The sequence below is a fragment of the Colossoma macropomum genome, unplaced genomic scaffold, assembly GCF_904425465.1.
Source record: "Colossoma macropomum unplaced genomic scaffold, Colossoma_macropomum, whole genome shotgun sequence".
Taxonomy (NCBI): Eukaryota; Metazoa; Chordata; class Actinopteri; order Characiformes; family Serrasalmidae; genus Colossoma; species Colossoma macropomum.
Genome location: NW_023494806.1, coordinates 14,221,562 through 14,234,648, shown reverse-complemented (window position 1 = coordinate 14,234,648; position 13,087 = coordinate 14,221,562). Strand labels below are relative to the sequence as shown.

At 41.0% G+C, this 13,087-nt stretch overlaps 1 protein-coding gene across 7 annotated transcripts in view; it reads right to left on the bottom strand.

The window, feature by feature from the left end:
• apba1a (amyloid beta (A4) precursor protein-binding, family A, member 1a) overlaps positions 1 to 11,856 on the bottom strand; it is a 43,845-nt gene extending 31,989 nt beyond the window's left edge. For 2 of the 7 annotated variants that reach the window (XM_036598450.1, XM_036598457.1), the window contains exon 1: positions 11,753 to 11,856. The gene's annotated coding sequence lies outside the window, so the exon portion shown is untranslated. Of the gene's footprint in view, positions 1 to 3,128; positions 3,220 to 5,384; positions 5,482 to 5,557; positions 5,684 to 11,347; positions 11,641 to 11,752 lie in introns of those variants that run through there. The other 5 variants (XM_036598456.1, XM_036598451.1, XM_036598452.1 and 2 more) reach the window with 5 other exon arrangements.
• Between the last annotated feature and the right edge of the window lie 1,231 nt (positions 11,857 to 13,087).

Genomic DNA, 13,087 nt, shown 5'->3' with positions numbered 1-13,087 from the left:
AGCTAATTGGCTATATACATAATTTGAGATAAGCGTAAAATAATTCAAGAGCGGTTTGACCACAGAAAGCACTATACTATCTCAATTTGAATTTGTCACATTCTGAGGAAAACTGTGCGTGATTGCCTAATCTCACTTCTTGCATAAATGAATAGTGTTATCATATAATTGTTTCACAATTCGACTATCATTTATATATGCATTAAAACATTAAATGTTAAAATGCACCGTTTCAAGTGGTCCATTTTTCTTCAAAAGAGCTAATATTACAGTTCGTCCTCCAGTGTTCAGTCGCTGACTGGTACATGGCTTAAAGGGGGACTGTTCAGTGTAACACGTGCACGCACACACACGCACACACACATACACACTCAGACACACTCCGACACACACAGAGCACACTTCTCCCAGGCTACTGTCAGTATCTGGGCCAGAGGTTCCCAGACGCCTGTCCTTGGCTGACAGCGCCATTTACATCGGTGTCATGTGAAAGACTGCTCCAGGCACTTTTTCATTCACCAGCTAAGAGCACTGCCACCCCAGGGTGAGGTTGTGCGTGTGTGAGCGTGTGCACATGTGCATGAGTGATGGATGCATTTACGTTTTCTTTCACTGGGCAGGGGTGACAACATCATCTTTCAAACAAAGGATGTGTCATATACTGGACCACTGACAGCAAACATATAGTACAGTCCAGACAGGGGTGGGGGGGTGCCCACTGTTAATAGTCAGTCGTATCTATTGTCTAGTCACACACACACAAATCTGTACTAGAATAACCTTTTCACCAGTCTTGCAAAACAAACCCTTTTATTTTCCGTTCAGCAACAAATGATTTTCAGTTCCCGTTGCTACCGATTTCACAATCCGACTTTTTGGTTTTGAGAGACATTCTGCTGTTCTTCAGCTTCTTCCTGTTTTAATTCAACTTATGAACAACAGTTAGGGATTTAACAACACATTGTGCCACAACATACTGTGATGCAAATGTGATAAGATGCATGTGCGGATGGACATTCAATTAACTGCCCTCTAATGCAAATGCATTGTTCTAACACCAAAGATTACAATCAACTTAATCCACACCAGCACATTCAATGGCATACAACACACTCCTCTTACCACTCCAATATCATTAGTAGGTTGTACAGCGACATGGATACAGTCATCAACTCTTTCCATTCAAACTTTGTTCAAAACACTGTGAAAACAACAAATCACGAACCGAATATTGTGAAATAGACCAAATCGTGATCTGAGTATATCTGACAACAGAACAGTGACTGTAGTCTAAAATGAGGACAGCCAATGAGTGACAAAACATAAAATCTTGTCACAAAATCCTGAAGCCAGAGTTATCCCAGGTAAATTTACAGACAAAAAATATGCAGATTCTATAAAGCTGTGGGTCACATTTAATGGCTACAGAGAGTCTGTAAAGCTTTGGTCACATCTAAGCTATTACAAAGATACTGAAACTCTGAAAACACCTGTCTTACCCATAGCCTTTGTCAGGTCATCAGATAAATGGGTATTCTACCTGTGCAGATAGGCATAGCCTAATAGGGGGAGAAGGGTAGACTTTTCTGGAAGTGCCTCGGTTTCCATTTCCTGGCCCATCTACAATAACAAGATCTGACAACCAACTGATGCTCTCCTAACGTACGAAGACATTTCTGCATGCTTACTGCAATATCTTGTTTTTGTTTTTAACACAGTAGCTGAACTGAAGAGCAGATCAACCTGATTACTGAGCGCCTGTCTGGTCACTGTCCAATGCAGTCATTCATGGGATGACTACAAAAAAATAAACAAATATGACTAAGGTTTGAGTAATACATACAAAAAATCCACAAAATCTTAACATGCGGACTTAAAAGACCTCCTGTTCTTTTAAAAACAAGTGCTGAAGTCGATTTTTACATAAAGTTGTGCCTAAAGTTAGGAAACTGTTGTGTCAGTAAAGGATGACAACTTGCAGTTACATAATTGTGTGCCAGTAATGTTACAATTTGTGATTTAAAACACCTGATCATTACCAACACGTATACAGATGTACACAATGTTATTTTGGAATTCCAACAAAAATGATTGGTAAAATGTATAGAACCATAAGGCTGCATCTGCAGGTATTAGCAGTTAAGCAGTGAATGTACAAGAAGAAGATAGAGAGAGAGAGAGAGAGAGAGAGAGAGAGACAGAGAGAGAGAAAGAGGTGGAGGGAGAGGGAACTGGTGGGTGGCTGGATCTGTCTATAATTGCTCCCACTGGAGCTGCAGGTGAGGAGTGGTGACCTTTAAGCAGGCTAAAACATATAGCACACACACTCACTCACATCATATGTCACAAATTCACACACACAATTTACTGGACCCACAGACTGACATGGATTTTCTTAAATGTACACCGTGGAATATGCTAAATCTTCACATCATAATTTTAAGCCTTTAATTCATTTGCAAGCCATTAGTGAGATCTCTAAGAGCTCAACAACCAATTCCAATCTTAACCATGTACTCAATGAAAGGAACAACTATCGACCGCCGAACCATACAGGATTCAAATTATCTTTGAATGAATGACCAAAATAAAGCACACCTCTTCTTGATCATAACAGACAATAGTGGGTTTCCCATCCACCTTTTTTGTAAATTTTAAAAATGTGCAAAAAAAAAACCTGAATGTAAAAAAACACAAAATTCACAAAACACCCAAATATCGCAAAATGAGTTTTACGCTAAGACAAAGAGGAAAAGTTAGAATATCGCTAAAGCCGAAATGTGAAAAAACGTGATAGAAAAGGGTTTTTCGAACAAACAATGAAGCATCATACTGTAAGTGAGAAATGAGTGGCTCTACAGATGGTCCTATCGTGGCACATACCCATCCGAAGGTTTCTTTTGCCATTCTAAAATGCCTAATCAATGCTAGTTTAAAAAATGGCTCTGCACAGTGTGCTCCCAGAATCGTCTGGTGTGTTTGCGTTCCCAGATGCAAGATAGATGTCGTCGGGGTGGCAAGGAGATTTCAGCCATCATTAGGTGGGCCATTGCTCACGCAGGCTCTGTCTCTGGGTTGCAAACAATCATAAAAAGATGGCAAATAGCTGTAAAGATAATTCTACTTACAGCAAAAAACGAGTTAAATCTCTCCATCATGTTCGTTTCTATGCAGCCCCTAATCACGGTAGCCTATGTCATCTGAAGTTCCTTTGCATAACTGTAGAGGATGAAAACACAAATGAATTCGCTTTTTTTACTGCCAGAAGTCAGTTATTTGGGAGCCAGTAATTATGAATTCTGATTGAAATGCATTTCTTTCCACTTAGAAAAACTTGTCCAAGTTTCTAACTGGCAATATTAACTTCTGTGAGTTTGAGGTTGTATTTTTATGTTTTGAGTACGATTCTGCCATGCAGTAGTTGCTATGCATATTAAAGATGTTGTGCTTGGAATTTGAATGAAAGAAAACTGCAATGCAGCTCAGTGAGACTATACCATCATTAACCATGAAGCTCAGAGTTCATGAAAGCCTGACTGGTTTTGGAGATCTTTTGTCTTGGAGCAATGGGGGCTGCAGCTCCACAGACCCCCCGTCCACACACACACACACACACACACACACACACACACACTCTCCATAGCATTAGTTCCCCTCACATTATGCAGGGCTAATCTGTGCCAGAGGCTAGCCCGACTCTGCTCTGAGAGAACGCCACTGAGCACGCTCTCTGGCTCCCAGACAGAGCCGCTGTCATGTGGAGCGACCTTCGAGAGCTCTGGAATTATCACAGCAGGGCCTACACACCGAGACACACATACACAAACACACACACACACAGAAAGACCCATACATGAGCCTACACAGGCCTATACACACGCACACAGACTAGGTCCACAGTTTTTGCTGGACTGATGGGGAAAAGAGCATGAGCCAGAGCATGAGCGACCATGAGCCACAGAAAACAAAGGAAACTTCGTCTTTTGTGTAATTCACACAAGGCAACATTGTTGATTTGAGAGTCTTTGAGGAGTGCTGAATACAGACTACACACCAATTAGCCTGTCAGACTCAGAATGTAAATTGCCGAAACTGTGAGGTTTTGCCAACAGCAGCATTGTCCTCTCTTGTCCATAAAACAATAAAGCATGCAACTCCATGCCCATAGCTCTAATAAGCCATTGTGGGGAGAGAGAGCGAGAGAATGAGTTAGCTGATTGAGGACACCTGTCTTCCCCGCAGGTTCATATTGTGATGCAGCTGGCACAGTTTGCATGATTGCTAAACCTCTAATGCTGTCATTGACACTGGCGGAGTGATTTCCTCATTCACTGCTAATGATGAGCTGGCTCTGAATGTCAGATTTGCCATGTACTTCATAAAGCATTTGTAGTATGCAAAATGTAGAGGGCAGAAAATCAGTGTAAACCCCAGAGGAGGCAAGTCATCCATATTTTATGAAAAATTTCAACTGATGACAAACTAGGTAAGCATGAGCTGCTACAACATACTTCACTGTCTGCAATGATCCATGAGCATAAACCACACACAGTCACCCATAGCCTACTTCAGTAATCACAGTTATATAATCACACATAAATACAATTCAGTGATGCTTAACACAAAATTGTAAGTCATTGTGTTCAACCGCTGCCTGACAGATACTGTTTCTGACAACCTAAAAGCAACAAATTCATGCTTCGGTGTTTACAACATGAAATTCACATGAACTATCCAGTATGAACAAACATTTCAGTCACAAACTGATAGATAGCTGTGATATTAATAAAGTCAATTAGAAACGGCTATTAAACACGGTCAATTAAGTCCTGCGCATCTTGCAAACTCTGTATTAACATTCTGTCAGCTCTGCTTTCTCATGGGTAATAAAGCTGAGAGTATTCAGAGGATTACTGTCAGAAAAAAATTAATTATGACTTTGAAATATTATTTTCACCATGCTAAAGCAAAAAAGACTGCAGTATGTAATTAAACAGTTCTCCAGCTTTAGCAATTCCTCTGCTTACATTAATTTTGCTGCAGCGAGTTCTTTGCCTTATTAAGAATTCTTTTTAATTTTGTGCAGGCAAAAATGAAATCACTAATTTAAGTTGAGGCCAAGTAGCTTTTTATAACATCTCCCGTGGAGTTAATGATTTCGCCTGAGCACACAAAACATTGCGCCACAAACGGCTGCAGGCAGATGGGCGTCAAACAAGTGGAAGAGATGTTTCAGCTATTCCAGGAGGATGTTTTGATTTCTCTCAATTAAAACAATCACAACACAGTTCTCATGGCCTTCCTGCAGAAAACTAGGCTATTACTGAACCTACAATAGCATAACATACTGCTCAAGGTCAGAGAGAAAATAGCTTCATTCATACCACTGAATGTTCTCTGAGATGTCTACACCTCTGTCTTCACACTTTGAATAAAAGATGTTTTGTATGCAGGTTTCAGATCCACTCCCCGGCCCCAAATCCTTACGGCCATTAGCAGATAAAAAACAAAACTGATCTCCAACCAGCATCAAAAGGCAGCCTCCAGCGGCACTCACTTCTCCTCCTTCGCCAGGCCTGTCTTCTTTCTTGCTTGTGCATCAGGCTATTGGCTAACCTATTTTTATACTGACATTTACAATCATGCTAAAGCAATCCGGGGGCTCCAGTGTTTGCTGCTCTTATTTCTCTACCCGATAGTGAATACTGCTATATAAATTAACAAAGACTGCGCTGCCCATAAGACTCACTCATTTGAGGATATGAATACTGCTGCTGTAGAAGCCATACAGTTAGAAGTGTGAGAAAGCAATGCTGTGTTTGCACAGGGACGTGCCTACGAGAAGCAGAAACCTGATGGACAGGGAAGCCGAGCAAACAGAGCTTTTTGGCACTAAACACTATGACGGAGCTCCAGACATGCAGAAATTCAGTTTAAGAGAGCAAACACATTTAACAGGCTTAATGTTCCTCCCTAAAGTCCCATATCCTCGCTGGCTTATCAGCGTGGTACTCTAGCTACATAATTTACATGGGTTCCCATGTTCTGAAAATGCAGACTAATCAGTCTCTATTAACGTTCTGTCTATGTTAGTTGATGCCTTGATCTTGACTTGTCTCGGGTCTGCTGACACTGATAGACCAAACCACCACAAAAATGAACAAGAATTACAGATCTCTTCCACAGTCAAAAAACCTGCTGACTTCCAAGGCCACACATGACAAATAATAAATGAGCGAAAGCAGCCCAAGGCTACACAGACCTCCGATATTATTGAACTGCAGCTGTTTCACCTCCCCGGTTTCATATCGAGGCCACCAGACCAGACACAATTTGCCACTGCGTGCTTAAAAATTAATATGGCCTGGAGCTTTCATATCACAGCATTCATCAGAAGGGTACACATCATCATATTTTGGTTAACAGGTCATTACTAGACTTGTTAATTTCATGTACTTACAAACATATTGTGTGTTATTTTCTCTGTTAAATGCCTCATACTGTCTAAATGTTACAGCGTTAATGCTATTGTTAAGAAACATCATGAATGCAGTCATGATATGCAGTGTTTCAGTGGAGCCAAACAATTTTATCCATTTTCACTCCTCTATTTTTTTACACCAATCTCGCATGATTTATGGATTTTGTCATGCACCCTGGGTTAAGAAAAGATATAGCAAGACACAGACTGAGCAGTCAGTTACACAAATGATTACAAGGCAGATGCACTCAGTGAGAGTAAACATGCACAGTTAAATTACTTATGAATTTTGTTTCATGATTTCATTGTACATCTATTACAGCTTTCTCAATCACACATATTTAAAGCTGTCAACGCTGTCTGCACACTCTTTTTTACAAACATAGCTTAAAGGTGAATTCCAACAAGTTCTGCATTGTGCAATTATTGAGATATAAACAAAGATGTTCAGAATGGTTTGATGTGAAGAAAAACTTACTGGCTCAGATTTCTTTACAGTGGTGGTGATAGGAACAGTGGTGGTTGTGATGTATACAATGTAAAACAGCCCTTTTGTTTTCTATCCAAAATGACCAGTAAGCCTTCATGTGTTTTCTGAGTTTTTATATGCAGTGTTGACAGGGTTCAACAATAGTGATTGCCTGAATGCCTGACATTGGGACAGCAGCACAAAGTTGGGCAAGTTCATGTTGGTGGTCTGGAGCACAAGGTGTTAACAGAGCAATGTAACTGAGGCCAAACCTATTTCACCTGAATATTTAGACCCTCGCCATGCAAATATGATCTTATTCCTTTGCACGAAACAAACCATTGGTATTATTTGTTTACAGACAACATCAGAGTGAAACATGCAGGAAAATGGCAGCAAAGTGCAAATACAAAGAAAAGCAAGCTTGATTCCCTCATGGAAAACTCAGGTTTCATGGGTCGATTTTAAACCCCTCTGTACCTGAGATGTACTGTAAAATTTGTAGGAAATATCCTAACAAGGCAGATTAAAGTGGTTCTTTTTTGTCAAAACTATTTACTTTTAAAACTTTTAAAAACTGTCACTTGAGTGTCACAAGTCTCTCACATTGCGTGTGCAGCAGCAAAAAAAAGCCGCTAGCATGTCTGAACCGCTGGACATGTGCATACGACAAATGAACAGTGAAGCAGATTCCAAGCTGACCAAGTTAGTCACAACGGCATATCACACAATTAAAAGAGAAAAATCTTTCACTGTTTATCCACGAGATAGAGCTTCAAATTAAAAATGCACTAGAACTTTGTAGCCAGTATTGTACTGACATGGCTTGCAGAAAGAAAGGTAATATTCACTAACTTATGTATGCCATGGTAATATTAAGATTACTGATAACTTGAATGTGAATGTATTTAGAATAAAATAGAAATGCAATTCAGTGGTGGGAAATTGAGCAGTTTTGTGAAAAAGTGTTGTCTCAATGATTAGGTTTACCAGGGTGATCTTATTTATATAAGCATGGCGTGCTTGTTTATATATGTATAACACTTTAAAATACAAAGATTTGTTTGTGACAGTAGAAATTCGGTTCGGGACAGTAAACTTTCAGGTCGCTTGCCTGACTGGGCAAGTTGGGGAAAAGTTAACGTTGAACACCAGTTCATATTGATAAAACAGTGGTAAATCCACAATTTTTCCTTTGGGTACTATTTTGCCTTGCAACACTCAAGATGTACCGCTCCACCGTAAATGGTTTACAAGAATATATTTTAGGTAAATCAGCGTAAAACAACGCCTCAGTCAAGACATGTATTTGTAAACATTTTGTGTAAGAACATTCTTTGGGACTTGGCAGTCTAGCACACTGCATTTAGTGGTCAAGCCTCTAGGCTAAACAAATAATTGCGCTGACGTTCTTGGTGAAAAAAGTGCCTGGGGCTTAATTTATAGAAAATAGTTTTTAATTTTTATTTGCAATCATAACATTAGTCAGAAAATCGCTATTAGATATTTTCTCCAAATCTCTCAGCCATAGCTTCCTATCACCAGCACCGTAAACAATTCTGACTCTCTAAGTTTCTAGAATGCAACATTCCACGTTTATCCACTCGGAGTGACTTTGCATACATATTTAAGATTAAATTATGCAGAAATTCTGAAATTCTGTGGAATTTTCCTTTAAGGTTTGGTTCCTTCTAAGTAAAGTAAATGTTTTAAAAGTAACACTCTGCCTGTTTTCCTTCTCAGCACATACTTCAGCTAAAGGCAGTGTTTGAACCATGAGGGCATATCGCTGTAAATATATATGACAAAGTCCAATAGAGACCTTCATGCTGTGTGCACACATACACATACACCCAGAAAGCACAAAAAATTCCCACCCTTGATGTGAGATCAGCTATAAACACAGCACCAGGCTGGTTATCTCAGCTAAGCCACATGGCTTCAGGTTAAAGCCAAGATAGGAGGGAAATTTCCCATGCTGGCCACCTTACGCACCTCCCTGGCAAGTGTTTCCGCAAGGAACAGGGACTTTGTCGAACATACGAGTCCACTTGCAAACAAGAGCTCATTTAAAAACATAGACAGAAACGGTAAGAGAACAATCACACCAAAAATATTCCTCAAGGGAAATTCGGTTGAGGATCACCTTTTGATCCTGCCCCTCAGGATGCCGTGAGAAATTGTCTTGAGTGTTTGCTGGTGGGATTGAGCCTGAAGCATGCAACCTCTACAAATGCTCTGCTTTTGAGACAGCCCATGTCAGCCAGCTTCTAGAGATCCTATTGTGGGATGTCTTGCCACAAGAGGAGACAAGAAATCAATGCAGACTAGGAGAGAAAAACAAACACGAGCAGAAGATGGCTTTCAGCTTTAATTTCTCCAAGGGCTCAGCAGAAGATCACCACTGATCATGTAGTTTAGTCGAAGAGAAGGCTTAAGGTGCATGCAGAAATATGCATGACTACGTCAGAGGACTCCACGGAGAGGCTGCCATTTAATGCCCCACCCTGTGTTAGAGGGTGATTAAAAACACAACATATCTATTCAACCGATGACTATGGATGAAGATTGATTTTTCTGGATGAGAAAGAGCAGTTCGACTCTATCTTCAGTATGAGATTGATGTTCATTTTTCCTATAACTGGAGGAACACATTATTATGACATGACAAATCAAATCAAATAGCTTCTCCATTTTCAAAAGTGCTTTTGGAACTGTCAATCAATCAAGATGAACTGTTTTATCACAGATGTGCATTTTACCAGTTGCTTGGATTCTGCTGGGATGAGTGATATTCACACTTATTTAGTCCTATTTTTTTTTTTATTTCCCTAAATTGATATACTGACCTGTGTTTTGCCCTACGGACAGGCAAAGCATTACTAAAGAAAAGTATCTGAAAGGGATTCATAGAAACTGTTCATAGACCATGACTATTACCTCTTCAGGACTGATTTGAACGTTACCGAAGTCTATTGACATTAACTCATTGGTCAACTGGAGGATCAATATGTAGATGTTAGGGAATGTTAGGGAAGCTTGTCTAAGGTGGTAAAGTACAAATACAGAGCAAGAGGGCATACAAGCCATACTGGGGCATTATTTATTAATTATGTCATAGCAACATATCACGATATGAATGCTACATACAAAAGTATGCAGACACCTGTTCAGCCATTTTTTTTTCCGAAACGGCAGGTAATAATCGTGAGTTTGTTTGCCCTTGGCTGCAACAGCCTCTATTCTTCTAGGGATTCTCTGTTGGTACATTGCTGTGAGGATTTGACTGCATTCAGCCACAAGAGCACTAGTGAAGTCAAGTACTGATGTTGGAAGATTAGTTATGGATTACAAACAGTACTCCAACTCATCCCAAAGATATCTGATAGTACTTTAATGTAATTCCACTGCTCCACAGGCCAATGGTGGGGGGCATTATACCCCCCCAGCTGACACCTGGCACTGGGCATGGTGACATTAGGCTCTTGTACAGCTAATCCAGAGCGTCCCATTCCACTGGCAATGCTTTTCCATGGAGATTATATGAGCTGTGGGAGTGCAAATGAACACCTGTGTCAGCTACGGGTGCACCATAAATTAGCTTAATTATTGGAAAGGGTGTCTGGATACTCCTGGACATATAACGTTAGCGCATACAAATATAAGCATGGTACACACTTCTTCAATAATTCCTTACTGCGACATAACGATAGGAGCATTACAGACCTGCAGGACCAGTCAGCAAAAAATACAACGACACAACTCCCATTCAATAATCACCTCAAAGCCATTCACAGCAGGCTTGCTGTTTGTGAAGGCGATTTTTTTATTTTCTGTGTTGTACCTGCAATGAGGAAGGAGGGGAGAAGCAACACGGAGCACGGATGGACACAGGGTTACAAACACACCCAAACGGAGGCAAAACTCCAGCATCCGCAGTCTTTACAAGGCTTTCCAGTGCATCGTCTATGGCGACGATGCTGCTGCAGAGCGTTTTTTCCCACCTGCACAGCAGAGCAGGGGCTAGAGCTGAGAACGGCATTCAAAAAAACAGAAGGACGAGAAAAAGCTAACCTAACGGCAACAGCACCGAGCCCTGCGGAGGAGCAACGGCGACGCAGAAGCTCGGCTAGAGATGTACGGCACCTCGGGGCGTCAACACTGGATGGCAGAGAGCAGCTCAGACAAGATTAGAGAGTCACGAAATGTGAGGCTGGGTGTGACATGAAAGATTTAGCACCCTCTCTCTCACACCAACACGCGTAAAGAAGGATGCTCAAGCAATATTATTAGCTAACGCTGGTTTCGCGGAACACTCGCGAGCACCTACGGCTGTTAGCGTTAGTTTGTCACCAGTTAGGTTCGTCTCTATCCTCGAGTTTGCTTCGTTAACTTACCAGCTAACCCCTCTTCTTGTTTTTCCCCTCATTAAAATTGGTGTCAGAAAGTTATGTTCGACACATTCGGGCCCTGGTTTCGTCCGCATTAGCCCGCTGACTGAAGACCATAAAGTGGGCGTAGCAGCAAAGCTAACAGCCTTCTCCTCAGCTATAGAGCGCCTTTGTTTACTGGCTTCTGTCAGCGCAGGTTCAGGCGTCAGTAGCTGACGTTTTAAAGGTGACTAAACAAAAACTCTCCGCTTTAAAGTGAATAAATCACCGACACCGACACTAGACGGCTCTTCTCTTTGCTCCAGAGAGGCTCCTCTTCACAACTCTGCTCTCGGTGCTCAGACCGTTATTTTAAATTTCAAAGTTAACGTGGAGTCCGAAAACGGTTGGACCAAGCTTAACGGCTCTCACCTGTTTTCAGCAGTCTAACGGTTTTCCACCATCTTCCGTCCCTGCCTTTCACACTCTGCCCGAGTGCGTTCATTTTTTTCCGCACCCGTCTTCCGACATATCCCGCCTCCTTGCGCTACGATTGGCTAATAGTACGTCGACTCCGTCGCTTGGATTGGCTGGTAACATCCGATCCGGCGGACACCTTGTGAGTATGAACTACTAACCAATCCTAGCGCAGGCGGCGAGATACTACCAGCCAATCGCGGCCTAAGAAGCGAGGCTTGTCGGAATATGAGTGGAGAAAAAAATAAACTGTAGTTCTGTGACTCCGCCCTAACGGCAGGCGTGACATCAGAGGCCTGGGAGTCAAACAATACCAAACGCACCAGCATTTCTGAATGAAGCACTGCTGCTGAAAACAGTCTGTAAATTGACTATGGCTGGCATTGACTCCAGTTTTAATTGACTTTCTTTGTGGTTGACAAGATAGCGCGCAAAAGTAAAATAACTTGGTAAATATCTTGGTAAACTTCGTTAATATATTCCTTTTAGTCCGCTTTTCAATTAAACCTGCATTGAAAAACTGATGAAGTGGGCCAACATGCTAATTAATGCAGGTCTACCAGAGATTCTGTAACAGGTCTCTGGGTCTACTTTATCATATGCTAAGAAATGATGTACTGTGCTTGTATATTGGCTACAGAATGGGGGGTGGGGGGAATGCCCCCTTAAGAACAATGTCCATTTACTAAAAAGCTAAACCACATCTGACCATGAGTTCAGTGTGTGCAGGATGATGACGCATAAGCCTATACACAATTAGAAGAAACAACAGAAACAGTGGTCAAGCGGCAATGGGTGGGTCCAAGCCCTAACAGTTCAGTTTGGGCCAGTGAGGCCCTAGGAAGCCTAATGCAGTTTAGACCAAAAGCCTTTATTTCCCATAAATGTTGGAAAGTGGACTTTAAACATGACATATGTTAAAGTTCATGTATACTGATCTTTTAAGCTTTATATATCAAACAAAAGGTTTTTAACAAATAAGTCAAACAAAGCAATAGCATTCAATATCTAATTGTTAAATACATAAGTGCAGATGACTACTGCACATCACAGAACTGATCAAGTGTGGATGTAACTGCCAAAACTCACATACAAACTCATGTCCAAGCAAATTAGCTAAATAATATCTATTATCTATTATGCTACACGGGGTCCTTTGACCCTTGTTTGGGGAGGAAGATCTAAATTTACATTTTTTACTTAAAAAGAGAAAATATATTGTTTTCTTCCTCTCTAAATCAAATGTTCTGCTCTCTCCACAATCCTCCCACACCCTCTCATTTATTTTAT